At 37.0% G+C, this 16,526-nt stretch overlaps 1 non-coding gene across 1 annotated transcript; it reads right to left on the reverse strand.

Annotated features, from left to right (window-relative positions):
* Positions 1-3,445: 3,445 nt before the first annotated feature.
* Positions 3,446-3,550, reverse strand: LOC123781794 (U6 spliceosomal RNA). The gene has a single exon (XR_006776809.2). It is a non-coding gene; the product is annotated as a U6 spliceosomal RNA (small nuclear RNA).
* Positions 3,551-16,526: the final 12,976 nt, after the last annotated feature.

A 16,526-nucleotide genomic window follows, 5' to 3' on the forward strand; every position in this document is an offset into this window, starting at 1 on the left:
ATCAGGGATCTAGGAGAAGTAATGAAATAGAAATTTGGGTCAGGACAAAGGAAGTCCAGAACATTAGAGGTATTAGAACACAGGAGAAAATAGAGAAACAGAGATTTACTGCATGGACTGTAATGAGGAACAGTCTCGAAGCCACCTGGTTTCACAGACTTCAGTGGCAGTGTTAAAGGAAGGTATGGCGGTTGTTTGTGGAATAGCACTTTCTATTTCCTCCTGACCGGGGGGAAAAAGCAAATGGTAGCAGTAAGCAGCTGTGTATGAGCCCATGATTCTTGGTCCTGCGTGATACTGAAACTCAGGGCTGGGTGCTAATGTTTCTGTGTCCATATTTTAATCCTCTTAGCTGACTTGGAAAGACTTAAGTCTGAGACTTAACAGAGCCTGTCAGAGCTGATGGGATAATGTAGAAAAGGTTTGCCATTTTCACATTCAAGATACGCCAGTTCTCTAGAGTTTTAATTTTAACCAGGGCTTAACGTCTCCTAGGTCAGCAACTAATTCATCAGAATTAAGAACAAACAGGTGCACTCTTCTTTGTAGCAAAAAAGTTAATGGTAGAACTATTAGCATGCACTGTAAGCAGAAACGGAGACCACTTGGATATTTGCCATGTAGCTTATAGCCTGAAAAGAGTTTCCTTGCTCCTTTCAATTCTTAGGATATCGAATATCATATATACATATGTATATACTTCTAAGAAATAGTATCGCGTCTTATAAATTTCTGTTTTTAGTTAATAACATATTTATATATCCCTATGTCAATAAAAATGTGTCTAAATTATCACTTTTAATGACTACTTTTATTCCACTATATGTATTTGTCATAATTAACAAGTCCTCTGCATTTGAGCACTTATTATATTATTTGATTCTGTATTAAAAAGAGTTTTTGGTGAATCTCCTAGTCCTTTTACACCTATAGACTTACACAATTATTTCTCTATATTAAATTCTTCAAAGTAGAATAATGAGTCAGAGAATCTATATTTTAAGTTTTAAGCTACCAAATGGTTTTCCAGGAAAGCAATGTAATTTATATCTAAGTTAAAACCACGTAAGAATGTTCTATACTCTCACCAATACTGTCTTTAGTCATTTATTCATCTCAGTCAATCTCAGAGTTGAAAATCATATCCCCTTTTAAAATGAAGTTGACTCTTTTGCCGTGTGTTTTGTTAAAGTGCCTCCATGTGTTCTTAGTACATTTTTCTGTATGTATTTTTGTCCTTTTTAAAAAAAAGCATTTTATATATCAAGGACATTTAGTCTTTGTCTCAATTGACATATGTTATCTTTTTTTTTGCCATTTCTTCATGTAAAAGTTTTTATTTTAAGCCGACTTTTCAAAATTTGAATTTTTCAAATTCAAGTCTATCTTCCCTTCTTACTTCAAGCTGTGGTCTTATGCTTAAAAAGGCCTGCTGCATTCTCACGTAAGTAACCAGATAAATTTCCTTCTGGTACTTTTTTTAAAATATATTTTTAATTTATTTGTCAGAGAGAGAGAGAACCAGTGCACAAGCAGAGGGAGCGGCAGGCAGAAGGAGAGGGAGAAGCAGGCTCCCCTCCGAGCAAGGAGCCCAATGCAGGACTTGATCCCAGGACTCTGGGATCATGACCTGAGCCAAAGGCAGGCGCTTAACTGACTGAGCCACCCAGGCGTCCCTTTCTAGCACTTGTATATTCATTTTTCACAGGTAAAACTTTTAATATATCTGAAATTTATTTTTAGTGCCAACTGTCAAGAAGGTATCTGAATATACCTATTTCCAGTTAAGGAAGCCATTGACCCAGTAGCATTTTTTTTAAAGAATTTATCCTTTCTCATTGATATGTAGTTGGTATAATTCTGGTTTTGAATATTCTTATACTAATCTGTTTCTATATTCCATCCTTAGAATCCTACTGCTTTAATTATTGTAGCTGTATGATAATTTGTACCTTAGAGAAAGAATGATTATTAATATGTTTTGTCTTTCATAGTGTTTCTTTTTGATTTTGCAAAAATTTTGCAGCTTTTAAGAATTATAACTCAAACCAGCTTAAGCCAAAAGCTTTAAGCTCTTAGAATCCAAGAAAGTTTCGGCAACTTTGTTTTAAGAAAACCATAAAGGCAGTAGGGCAGTTATCTTATTAACAAGAAATAGAAATGCCTTTCCTTCTGCCTCATGGCTGTCTCTCTCGACGCGTCAGGATTCCGTCAAGATTCTTACATCTGATGGTGGGAAATATGGCTGCTGGCAGCTCAGGATTTTTATGTTAGGGCCTTAGCCACCAGATTGAAACTAATCTCCATTTTTGGCTTTGGGTTATTGGACTTTCTGACAAGGGACACATTAGTTCAGCTTGGGTTAGGCAGCCACCATTTTACATGGTTCATGTGGGAAAGTGCCTTGAAGGTTTTTAAACTCTTGGCAGGAAATTTGGTAACGATTTCTATAATTCAGTAGTGGGTTTGCAAATTATAAATGGTTTTGAAGTTATGGTTAGAATTGTGTTTGGTGAAATATTTTGACAAAGGAAATGCAAAATGAGAATGGTTTTGTTATCTCTTATTTTAATGGCATAGTGAATATTGCTGTTGTTTGCTGTTTGAAAAGTGGATCTGCATGAATGGTTTAAATGTTTGAAATGATGCTCAATATTCGTTATAAAGGAATGTTTTTGAACCGTGTAGATTTGGTTTATAACCCAGCAGCTTTTTACAGCAATGGGCTGCCATGACTTGGCCGCATCAATCAGGCATCCAGATTCTATCTGTAGTGGACAAAACATTCCTTACGTGTAAAAGTGAAAGACAGAAGGAGGAAATAGAGAAGTGGTCCTTTTACCATTTTATTTTATTATTATATGATATAATCAAGAAAATTCGGTTTTGTTTAAATTAAGCCAAAGAGTATGCTTTAATCATAATTCCCATTTCTATTATCCATTCATGATTCCCTTACCATCAGCAAGTCCTTTTATGTAGCTGTCACAGCATTCATTTATGGTCTAGTTTCTTTTTTTTTCCTCTTTCCTTAAATTGTTGAGCTCACCTCCTAACCTGTCAGGTTCTTTAGGGTACAGACTTTCTTATTTCTCTTTAAATACTTAGAAGCTGAACACTGTGTTTAAATATACATTGGTACTGCATAAATGTGTGTGTGTGTGTGTGTGTGTGTGTGTGTGTGTGTGTGTGTTTAATTTTATTTATCTGAGAAAGAGAGAGAGAAAAAAAATACGAGTAGGGGAGGGTCAGAAGAAGAGGGAGAAGCAGGCTCCCTGCTGAGCCGGGGCTCCATGCCAGGGTCTTGGGATCATGACCAGAGTTGAAGGCAGACACTGAACTGACTGAGCCACCCAGGTGCCCCGTAAGTGTGTTTTATAAATAATTTAAAAGATGAAGAGAGCGTAGACATACCAAAATTTTTTTTTTTTCTAAAATTTTAAAAAAATATATGGAATGCCTCATGAACCCATACGTCATCCTTGCACAGGGCCATGCTAATTTTCTCTGTATTGTTCCAGTTTGATATACGTGCTGCTGACAGGAGCACGAAATGCCAGAATTTGGAATGGAGTAGAAACTAGGGGACTCGTTTTTGTCTGCACAAATATTTTCCATAATTATATTTCATATTAATTTTCCTTAGGCCTTTACTGTTTTCTTTACTGTAGTTCTACCAATTACTCCTATTCTAGGCATCCTGTAGTTGGTATAATTCATATTTTCTTTTCCTAATTGAACTGAGCCATTGGTTTCTCCCTGAGGTAGTTTTATTGAATTGGAAAACTAAACATTGCCTGTTAAGTAATAGATGTTACCTACAGGGTATTATTCCATAGTAGAAGAAGAGTTTTCTAAGACATAAGATAAAATATAAAACTTGACTACAAATCAAATGAGTAAACAAGTTGAGGCATCTTACATACTCTGCAAAAACAAATGCCTTCAAGATTAACAATCTATGAATTTGACATTTAGATCCAGCTCCTGGATTGCAAATAGATCATCAAAAATATGTTCTTATTTATTTATTGTGAATAGCTTAACTGGAGTATCATTGATATACAGTGAACTGCATATGGGTACCATCTGGTAAGTTCTGTCATGTGTATACACCTGTGAAACCATGTGTCATCCCCAAAGTTTGTTCATGCCCCTTTAAAATCCTTGCCGTCTGTCCTTCCCATGCCCTCTTCCCAGGCTTTCTGTCACTGTTGATTACTTTTCATTTTATACAGTTTTATAGAAATGGAATCTTGCGGTCTGTATGTTCTTTTATTTGGTCTGGCCTCCTTCTCTCAGAATTACTATTTTGAGAGTCATCCATGCTTTTCATGTATCATGTGTTCCTTTTTCATTATATCTGAGTTTCATTCCATTGTATGGGTATACCACCATTTGTTTACCATTTCCTTTTTTTTTTTTTTTAAGATTTTATTTATTTATTTGAGAGAGAGAGAGAGCAAGCATGAGGAGGGGGGTAGGGACAGAGGGAGAGGGAGAAGCAGACTCTCTGCTGAGCAGGGAGCCAGACATGGGGCTCCCCCCCAGGACCCTGAGATCATGACCTGAGCCAAAGGCAGATGCTTAATGGACTGAGCCAACCAGGCGCCCCTATCCATTTGCTTCTTTATGGACATTTGGGTAATTGTCAGTTTTCAGCTATTACAAATAAAGTTGCTATAAGCATTCAAGTGCAAATCTTTGTATGGAGGTTAACTTTTCTCTTGAGTAAATACTTAGGATTGGAATGACTTGTGTCATATGGCACATGTTGATGAACTTTTTAAGAAGCTGCTAAACTGTTTTCGAAAGTGGTGGCACAATTTCACATTCCCACCATTGCATGCCAGTACTAGTTCCTTCACATTCTCATCTTGTTATAGTTGGTGTGTTAATTATTTTCCTCATGACTAATGATGTTGGGCATCTTTTCAGGTGCTTTTACACCATCTACATCACTCTCCTCTGGCTGCTCTAATATATTACTACAAACTTGGCTTGAAACAACAGAAGGTTATTCCCTCAGTTGTGGACACTAGGTGTCTGAAATCAGTTTTGCTTAGCTAATATCAAGGTGTTAGCAGAAAATCCTGTTCCTTGCCCTTTCCAGCATCTAGAACTGAACTTCTGGAATTCTTTGGCTCATGGTCCTTTCCTCTCTTCCATCCTCAAAGCCAATGGCATAACATCTTCTCTCTCTGGCTCTGTTTCCCTCTGCTTCTGTCACATGGCCTTCCTTTGTCTATGGTCAAATCTTCCTCTGCCTTCCTCTTATAAAGAACGTGTGATTGCATTTAGCGTCCACCCATATAATCCAGAATAATCTCATCTCAGCACCCTTAATTTACCCCACATCTACAAAGTCTTTTTCTTTTTCTTTTTTTGGGGGGTGTGGGGCAGAGAATAGGACATGGATAAATGTTGGGAAGCCATAATTCACCTACCATATCACTCATTATTTCTCCTTTGGTGAAGTGTATGTTCAATCTCTGGCCCATTTTCCTTCCCTTTTAATTCAGTTTTGAGAGTGCTTTATAGAAGTCCTTTATGAGCTACATGCTTTGAAAATATTTGCCTCCAGTGTAGCTTGTCTGTTTATTATCCTTAAAGTGTCTTTTGAAGAACAAAGTTTCTAATTTTGAGCGCAGTATATCATTTTTTTTTTCTTATATGGATCATGCTTTTGGTGTCCTGAGAAATCTCTGACAACCCAAGGTGACAAAGGTCTTCTCTTATGTTTTTTTCCCAGAAATTTTATAGTTTTAGATTTTTATATTCAAATCTATGATCCATTTTGAGCATTTTTCTTATATAAGAAAAATAGACACTAAAAAACCGTTCATTTTCTTGCATGTGGATTTCCAAATGTCTGAGCACCTTTTGCTGAAAGCCTGTTCTTTCTGCACTGAGCTGCCTTTGCAACTTGTCAAAAACCATTTGTTTATGTAAGTAGGGGCCCTATTTCTGAACAGCTTATTCGCTCCATTGATGTATTTGTCTATCTTGATGCCAATGCTGCACTACCTTAGATTCCCACAGCTTTATAATGTGTGTTGGAATCAAGTAGTAGGAACCCTCCAATTTTGTTGTTTTTGAAGCTTTTTGGCTATTTTATGTTCTTTATATTTCCATGTGAATTTTCGATGTTTGTCAAGTCCCAGGCAAAAATAAAACAAGAACAAAAGGAAAATCCCATTGAGATTTTGATATGATTACATGGAATTATAGATAACTTTGGGGAGAAGTGACCTGTTAATAATGTCAAGCTTCCTGGTCCATGAACTGGGTATATCTTTCTAATTATTTAGGGCTTCTTTACTTTCACTCAGCATTTTTTTTTTTAATTTTCAGAAGTCAGGCATTTATTCCCCTGTGTTGATTATCTGTATCACATATCATTAAAGAAAATAAGGTGATGACACCAATATCAAAACCTTAAACTTTTTTCCATATTTCTCTGAAAACATATTTTATTTAGTTAAAATGTATACTTCAGTTTGGGGGGGAGGGCATTTCGATTGTTTTAAAAGTATTTGTGTCCTGGGTGTTATACACAACTAATGAATCATCGAGCCTTACATCAGAAACCGGGGATGTACTGTATGGTGACTAACATAATATAATAAAAAATCATTAAAAAAAAAAGTATTTCTGTCAATATGTCCTTGTTCAAATAGAGTAAACATTTTCTTATCCTCGATTTCCACAGCATTTTACACAGTTTCTTATGAGCATCTCAACATGCTTAATATATATTTCTAATTTATCTTTACGTCCCATAATTGATGACGCTAAAGAATCTGGCAGTTAAAGGGTTTAACAACTTCTTCGGGTTCACTGCTAGTTGTCAACAAAGGGACATGTAGAAGTAGGATTAATTATCTTTGAATTATAGGACCCTTGATTATATTCCAGTAAATGAGCTTTGATTTTTTTTTCTTTTTTTTTTTTAAGGACTGTGAAACAGGACTTTAAGCAATTTTCTATGTACAAATAATCATTATTTCAGAAAATATAACAAAATTGCTAAATATTGTAACAGTACTCAGTTTCAAATATAGTCGCCAAAAGGCACAGGAGCTAAACATAAGTGTCTTTGTGATCCCAGCCCTACAGCACTTAGACAAGTGGGCTCTTTTTGCATTCCATCACTATAATAAATGAAGTGCTTTTCTGTATCTGTTCTGCAGTTCAAGCAGCCTAAAGTAAAAATTGTCTTCTCCCTGACTCCCAGAAGTTATCACACAAAAAGCCTGTGAGAATTACCATGTTACTTATCGAAGGGCAAAGCCCATGGTAATGGCCCTGCGGACGAGTAGGTGGTTTTAAAGACATCGATGTGGGTTGTGTAATCATCCTTCTAGTTTTATTACAACGTCGGTTTTTTCCCGAAGAAATTAGATAAATGAAAATGGTTACGACCTCGTGGCTAATTAGTTTAAACTAGTTAAATACCACACATTTCAACTGATGTCAACAAATATTTGTAACATTTACCTCTTTCAGAAGTACAGTTCGAGCAATTAAGCAGAGCTGAATATTTCAACATGCCTGCAGTTGCAAATATGATGCCATTATGTGTTTGAAAAGATTCAATTCTTCTCACCGGAAATACTTTCTGTTTTATAAATTTCAAGGTAAATATCATTTTAGGTTGCAGCGTCTTCTGATTTTGCAGATAATATTGATTTCATGTCTAGCACAGAAAGCGACTGTCCCTATGAGTTGACTAAGCTTTTTGTTGTCAAAGGTTATTACTATTTTTACACCACCCTGGTATGCCAGTAAATGTTTCTCACTTCATTATCATGCCCAGGCCTTTATTATATCGCTTAATACAGGATGAAAATATTTGTCCACTTTTGGTTTGGATGTTTGTGAGCATGAATGATTGTGGGGAATCAAATGTAGTTGTTAAAAGGGTTTTCACTGATGAATAACAAAATCCCTCAGCGCTATGGGGCCGTGGATTTTTATTAGGTGCATTTGATTACCATCAGCCCTTTGTAGAATGTTCCAGTTGCTCCCCGTTAACGGACTTAAAAAAAATAGTTATTAAGCCAAGATTCTCAGACTTTCTGAGGAAGACTGACTTCTATTCAAAGATAAATTCAAATTTATAAAGCATTTTAAAAATCCTACATGATGTGTTCAGCATTCAGCTTATTTTGGACTTAAGGATCGACGAACTTGGACGATTTGTTGTGTTGTTTTTTACCAGGTTAGCCGTAAGTGTTTTCAATATATGGCAGAAAACCTACCTCAAAAGAACTAAATGGCCTATTATTAAATAAACTTACATTTAATAATTAGACACTGCCTTTGTTTACATGTATACTTCGGAGCGCCTCTGAAAAACTTAACTTCCACATTTTTGAACTTCCTAAAAACAGGGATAGACTTGTTCTAACCAGCTTTACTGGAGTTTATTTCAAAGTTGCTTTTGAGGCAAATGACTTGAATCACTGTGTTGTTCCGGTTGATAGTATATGATGATTTAACTCTCAGAACTTCAGCGCTGTGGACTTAGGCTTTACTCCAAGTCACCGTGAGATACACATAGGGCAGACTTTGTCTTTGCTGAAATCATGCAAGCCCTGCAATTTCAGAATATGTAGTCCCTGCTCCAAAATAATAGCATGGCCTATCTGTTGCCTTCACTCCTGAGCCTGTAAAGTGTTCCCCCTGGTTCCTTTAAAGCTAAATGGGGAAGGTGTCCCGTTGGTGGATGTTCCTATTAATGTGTGGACCCGTGCGCTGTTGTCACGTTCATTTGAGAAGTGGATTTTCACAGGAAATTAGCAAGGCTTCAATGTGAAATCTAGCTCTAATTTCACATAGATAATTCTTCCTGTCTGTACGTTTTCTTGGAGCATGTAAAATTGAAGACACAATTACTTATTTGTACTCAAAATTACTAAGTAGAGTTTCAAGTCGAGAGCTTCCAGTGTCAAGCAGTCTCTTTTGTTAGCATTTGCTACAAACTGCATGAAAAGTAAATCTGAAGATTAACTGTTTAGAAGCACTTTTAAAAGATATCTTACAGTTACATGTAAAACTATCGGTGCTAAATCAAAGGGCTTGGTTAGGCTGGAGGAGATAAATCCGAGAGATAAGAACACACAAAGCCTCAGTGGTAAATCAGGTTGACAGAAATTAGGTTTCAAAATGTTTAAATTCAGTTTCACCGACTTTTCGGTCTACAGAATACCAACTAGTCTGTTTAACGAATTATTTCATGATATTTCTCCAATGTTTCAGTAATGAGAAAACTGGTGAATGAGAAACATTATTTTTGAAATTAAGAAAATTGAAATGAATTAGCATTTTCAACAAAAAAAAGAGCTCAGTTTTTTTTTTGTTTTGTTTTAAGAGTTTAAGCAAAAATTGATATGAATGGGACAGTGCCAAACTGGAAGTGATTAGAAGTGCTTCCAAGATAAGTATTCCTAATTTTCTGTTTTGAAGCATTTATACATAAGTAACATTTTTAATAATTATAATGTCTGATATATTTTGGATGCTGTATTTTAAAACTATCCTATGATCATTTGGGCATACATAGATATTTGTGTGTGTGTGTGTGTGTGTGTGTGTGTGTGTATACACACGTATATAGTATATCACATAGATACCACGTATCTTTTGATCATTTTGAAAATTGATTCCGAAAACTTAGTTTTTAAATACATGTTTTGATGAATACTATAGGTCCATTAATAAAATTTATGTATTTATATTTGTGTTTAAGTACATGTAATACATATGCTTTGTCTCAGAGGGTTTCCTTTTAAAGATATATAGAAATATGTAAAACTAACAAATTTGCTTCTAAGGAGCACCATATTTTAAAAATATAAATAAATATGAAAAGTAATATAATAAACCATTGTTCAATTTATTGAATATGTATTAAATCTACCTTTCAAGTGAAATGACAGTGAACTTACATGGTTTCCTCATGACCTGTCATCCAAAAAATAAAAAATAAAAGAAGGAATAAGTTTTTGTTTAGTGCTGTGGTTGCCAGTCCCCAAATATCTGGGTGACCTTTTGGTGTTCTAGGGTTCAGTATCTGAGTAGGGGGCTCTACTTCCCTGTGCAAACATCCAGAAGAATTGACCTCATCCCTCATCTCTATGATTCCAGAGACTCTGAGCCTAGCATCAGTGGTCAAATTAAATTCTTCAGGTCAGGAGAAATTGCCAGTCCTCACAGGCATCCCCTAACAATCTTGAACAGTCTTCCATCAACCAGGAAAGTAGCATCACAGTTGCTATAAGAGAAAAGTTTTTTCTAGGGGAAAAAGAAAAAATTCAATAGTGTCTACTTGATGCAGAAACAGAATATACATTGAAAAATAGTAAAATAATTAGTATCAACTTTAAGACAGAAAATATTTTGTATATGTTTCCATTTGTTTCTTGTTAAGAATCAAGTCAATTTATTGGGGGAAGAAATATATAAGTAATGAAGATAATTCATCTATTCATATTTACTAATTTATTTACTTAATTTAGCACACAGAGTCTCTTTGGATTTTATTTCCCAACAATTTCTAATGGGTTTTTAAGCTAGCTAAAGAAAAGACAATTCCTGGGAGAATTAAAGTCTTAAAAGTGAGACTCAAGACCAAAGAATCCATGAGTATATATACTTCCCTGCATTGCAACAAAAGCTATTGTTGACAAAAGCAATTTTGATAAAGACAAGTCTTTTCTCCTTTATTCCATTAGAAATTTTTCTCTCTAGGGATTTGAATCTCAGAGACCTGAAACAAAAGTGAAAGTAGACTTAATTCTTTCTGTATTTGTCTCTTTTTCTTCCTTCTTTTCATCCCAACCACCAAATATTTATGTTCTATGCACTGGGCTAGGTACCAGGGAACAAGATAAATAAGACATGGTCCCTGCTAATAAAGGCTTTATCATCTAGTGGGAAAGATAAAACGAAATAAAGTATTATAGGCTTTTTAATATAAGTATGTACCTCTAGGGAAAAGGAAAGAAGCGGTTAGTTATATGTGGGGAGATCTGACAAGTCTTCGTAGATAAAATGGTGGTTGCAATGATTGTGAGCTTGTACTCACCAAGTGGACAAAGTGAGAAGAGTATTCTAGGTAGAAAAGTAAGAGACTTGAAACGATAGGTGCATGCAGTCTGGAGTTCATACTGCAGAAAATAGAAACCTATAGAAGGATTTCTTGTTTTGTTCTGTTTTAGTAATATCATTTTCACAGCTACGTGGAAGGTGGTTTGCAGGGAGGCCCATGCAGATGGAAGGGGGTGGGGAGAGACTATTTCCACAGTCCATACTGATGAAGACCTTGAGACCAGAGCAGTGAAAACACTAAAAAAAAATAGAGGAATGAGCACAAAATGAAGGTAAATCAAGGAGCTATCGAGAATTGTTTTAGAAGGCAAGCAGCCAAAATTCTTTACTTCCTTATAATAATTGTGTATCAGTGATCATTTAATTATATAAAAGATAAGAAAAGTTTTTCTCTGTAGTTCCTCGGTATAGTAGGGGTTTTTTTTTGGCAACATTTCTCTTCCTCCCTCACTTTGTCTTGTTGCTACTTGTATCTAACAAAGTTTATGCTGGGGAAGGGAATTTGGGCCATTTGGGGGAAAAAGAAATTCATTTCTTTGTATGTACCTTTATTCATTCAACAAACATTTATTCGGTACCTGCAGTGTGTCCCTGGGAATGGGACAAGAAAGTGACCTGATCCATGGCCCGGACTCGGAGATTTCACAGCGCAGTGGGGAGAGCATGGAGGAACCACTACATTCTGCTCGATGGAGGCATGTATGAACAGCAGAGGAACACAGAGGAAAGTCAGTGCTTAAGGTCAGACTTGAAAAATGAATAGTTTGCCATGGGGATAGGGAGCCAGACAGAATGAATACATTTTATATTCAAAATTTCAGACAAGTAAGAGGAACCTGGTTTGTTGAAGGAAGAATAAATGGTTCAGAACAACCTGGGCAACATGGTGAGAGATGAAACCATTCAAAGTAGGCAGGAGCCAGGTTATGGGGGGCCTGCAAGAAGAAATATTCGAGAATCAGGATGTGCTCTGAATTGTGTGGGCAGAGAAAAGAGAAGTAACTAACATGAGTTAAGCACGTCCTGGCTCAGTGATGAGTGCTTCGGGTACAGTATTTTGGCATGATGCACTGGGAAGAGCACAGTTTTGAAACTAAACAAACTTGAGTTTAGATCCCAAATCCTTTCTCTTCATTTTTAGAGCTGAGCCAATTAAGTTATTCAAACATCGATCATCTTCATAACGTTTCACGCGTAGCTTGCACGGCTGTTGTAAAGAACTGGTGTTCGCTGTAGAGGATCGGACATGGTAGGTATAGTCATATTGTTACTGTGAATAAACACTATGAGAGCTGAAATTCAAAGCCCTTCTTTATTCCAAAGAATGCACACAACACAGGCCTTAACCAGTCAGAATGTCACAGCCCCTTGGACTGCTTCGCTTAACAGTTGGTCTGTGACTCATGATGACCAAAGTTAACCCTGAGATCTGGTCAAACAAACTTTCTTTTTCTGCCACATTTGGAGCACTGAGAAGGTGAATCTAGAGATCCTTGTCACTGTTTGCAACCACGAGGCATGAAGTGGCCAAGATGTAAAGCTAAAATAAGAGGCAGAGTCAGGAAAGTGACAGTAAGTCCTGGGTCCGCTGGACCTAAAGTTAGCTCTGACTATGTACTTTTTTGGTAAAGGAGCTAAACAACAATAACCACAATAATAAAAATAACTTTTCTTTTGGCTTGGCCCAGATTGAAATAAGATTTCGGTCATTTATATCCAAGAACACTAATAAAGTTGAAATCAGTAACATAGATACTCCCTCTGGCATAGCGATAATGTAGGGATAGAGGGTTTGTAATCAATAAGGGAAAGAAATAGTATGAGACATTTCATGTAGATTGCTTGTTTTAGAAGCTGAACAAAAAGAAAAAAAAATCTTAAAGAAGAAGGTGCAGTAGCTAGAGTGTAGACAGTTAAGGAAGTATTTATTCCCAAGATGGGAGAGACTTGAGCATATTTCTAGCCTACGGGAATGAGGCCAGTGGAAAGGAAAAGGTTGACAGTACTGAGAAGAGAGGGGATAATTAATGGAGGAAAGTCCAGGCAGGGGCAGGATGTGATGAATATTTCTGTTACCATGAAATCTCTAGTAAGGTCTAGTGTCTACTCAGATGATCAATTTGACTACAAATGTTCTTTTTAAAGAGTGTTTTTACACTTTTTAAAAAGTGTTCTATTTAAAAAATTGTTTTAACTTCTTCAAGGCTAGTTATATTTTTATGTCTCCTCTAATCTCGCCGACTTTCCTCAATCATACGAAAGTGTGATGAAAGTACCCCACTTTCCCACCAAACACACACACACAAACAGAACTAAATTAAAAGTCCCTATTCAAACTGATGAAGATTTTCACAGGCCCCAGGATAACTGAAGGCATCTCAACAGAGTCATTTCTGCAAGTTTTTAGGTTTTCTCTACTTTTTTTGTCTGCAATTTTGCACAATCTGATGCACAAAAACAATGGGAAAGAAGATTACGTCAAATGTATGAAAGAAATGGCAGGAATCCAATGGGAAAGACATGCCCTCCACATTTGGCAGGAGGAGGACAGGGAGGCAGTGGCTTTGTAAAGTGATGAGTCACACTTGAACAGAGGCTCTGGAAGGAATTAGTTCAAGAGAAGGCTGGAGAGCTCCCTGAAATGTATGAGTGCCTCGGGCCATTAGCTATATGTGTGTGATCTTAGCGAGACAAAAGAAACCCTGAGCTCTTCAGCCCCCTTCTCTGGAACCAGAGGAGGAAAATGTCCCTAGCTTCTCATGTCTCTGTGCCGTGTAGAAAATCACAGCCCTTTTTCTATTCTAGTGAGAAAACAGTTCGCAAGCCCTTTTTAGAAAACTTTATCTTGACCCAAAGTGTATCATATAGATTTTAAATTTCGTAAATGGATGTCTCGGAAGGAAAGATTGATCTGCTCAAGGGTCACTGGGCCACAGAATTAATGAGCATAAGACAGACTGGGCAAGAGATGGATGAGAGAGAAGAAACCTGTTTGTTTAACTCTGAATCAATCAACAAAAAACAAGCCACAGACTGGCAGCAAATGACTAGCAGATGGGCAAACCCCCAAACAACCAGGCAAAGAACAGAGCCAAATTTACATTTAAAGACGTACCTACTGAACACTGTGGTAAATATCAACTGTCACGTATCAGGAACCAAGAGTTCCCAGTTCTTGGGTTAGGAAACTCAGTATTTAATGTCTTAAGCAGGGATGGGCTTCTTGCAATAATGCTAAAAATAACTATAAATATATACATAAATCACAGCTATTCTTCTGATCTTATTTCTGGTACCGGTTCATGGTAATCATATCACTCTGAAGGGCAGTAGTAAAATTTCAGTTTTATAACAATGAATCCCATTTCGAGCTTGTGATATGGAAGAATATGACTCTTTGTTATACTCTTGGATGTTCAGATAGGACCAGAGAATAAAAAGAGGTAGGCTTTCATAGGCTGAATTATCAAAGTGTGACCTAAATCCCCACAAATTGCTTTTTTAAGGAAGTGCCATGAAATCAAGAAAATGTTCCAGTAGGTAATGCAACCAGGTTTGTCAGTTGGTTCGTGAAGTATTGGTTCATCAAGTGACGCTCTTTGTTTCTAAAGCATGAAGTAGAGAGATCAAGGAGCAGAGTGTTGGTTCTAGGCCTTGTAAAATGGAGCAGGAGCTGCTGGGCTCGAGGCGGTTGTGCAATGTTGTCAGAAGACAGCCGCAGCGTGTGCCAGAACATCAGCTCCTTTCTAGCTGCTAGAATATAAAGCTTACTCCTTTCTCATTTTGAAAGGCCAAAAGTACTTGAAATGAGATGGGACAGAGAGCCCTCCCAGTTCTGGGAACTTGAGTGAAGGCATGATGTCCTTTCAGTCCAATTGTGATCAAATGATTTGAACGTTTCATTCTTCCACATTCATTTTGCTTGGGAGAGTAACCTTGTCGCTAGATTGATGTAGAATAGAATTGAAATGTCCACAAACTGTGAACATCCCACCGTGTGACTAGAGTGGTGGCAGGAAAGCCAGTAATCTGAGGCCCTCGTTGACCTCCGAGGGGATGTCCTCTCACAGCAGTGGAGGTGTGAGGGCTTGTTTGGCGTTGACTTTTCAAAATTGCCTGAGAAGAGTGTTCTTTGTCTCTTGCCATTTGAAAGTTGCTGGAAGCTGTAGGTACATGAGAGCTGATTGTCTCCGTTCTCCCTTTGCAGGAAAATTCTTGGCTCTTGGCCTGGTTTACTTTACAGTTAGTGTTACCTCATTATTCTTCTTTTCCTCTGGTGTACTGCCTTGAAGAGCTTTTCCTGAATATGATTTTTCTGTCTCTCCCCTCAGAGTTGACCATGCCAAAACCTAATAGAGCACGTCAAAGTGCTGCCCTCAAGGATAATAGTGACTTTGCCTAAGCATCCCAGTCCATTATTAATGTCATACTTCTGAAGAGGCCTTTTCAAAGAGCCCAATCTGATATAGTTTCCTCATTCTACAAATTGAAAATCTGAGGCATACTTTTAAAATGGAAGAAAGTTGCAATTACAATGGTCGGGGGCCACAATCTTACAGTAGACGAAAGGAGCTGAGAATAGCATCTTTTCTGTGCCCAATCCTATGCTAGGTGCCAGGCTTTTGAAATGTGTCAGTTCTGATGCTCATGTTAACTTTCTAAATTAAATGGCATTGTTTTTATTTGCTGCTAAGTCCCAGGGTGAGGATTTGACCCCAAGCTCGTCTCCTTTCAAAAGTTTGGTCTCTGTCACCTCACACAGGGCTGCTTCCCAGTTGAAATAATACTGTTATTCCATTAAGTAGTATATTAAGTGTTCATGTACATGAAGTCCTGCATTTTATTACCTATCCTCACAAAAACCTTTGGTACTTAATAAGGATTAACCTTTTCTTACAGATGAAGAAACTGAGGTAAGCTGAGGTGAAGCTTCGGTCAGGGGAGATCCTCTGACTTTCTACAAAGATTAATCACATTATGGGAAATAGGATTGAGGTCTTCTGTGTTGAAATGCTGTCATTTACATTAGATCACATCATCCGTTTTGGGTATTTATTTTGGGATAGACCCAACGCAGTTAAGATCAATGATATATGTATCAGGATTTCCACAAATAACTACATAATTTTACCTGATGTTACTAAGGCTGTAGGTGAGCAAGACTGTCATATGCTGAGGAGAAAAAAGAATTGTAAATTCCCTGAGGGCAGGGACCCTATATCCCTAACAATTAGCACAGTACCTGGGAAATAGGAGACATTCAATAAATAGTTACTGAGTGAATGGAGAAAAACTTAACATTGACACATTAATAGAGAGCTTGTTAGTGGGGACACACATAAAAAATGAATAGACAGCATTTGTTTGTAGGTGGAATTATAAAACTGCAACTTTTCAACTTGTCTGTGAAG

The sequence above is a fragment of the Ursus americanus genome, chromosome 25 (assembly GCF_024610735.1).
Source record: "Ursus americanus isolate L20-20 chromosome 25, mUrsAme1.1.p, whole genome shotgun sequence".
NCBI classification, from domain to species: domain Eukaryota; kingdom Metazoa; phylum Chordata; class Mammalia; order Carnivora; family Ursidae; genus Ursus; species Ursus americanus.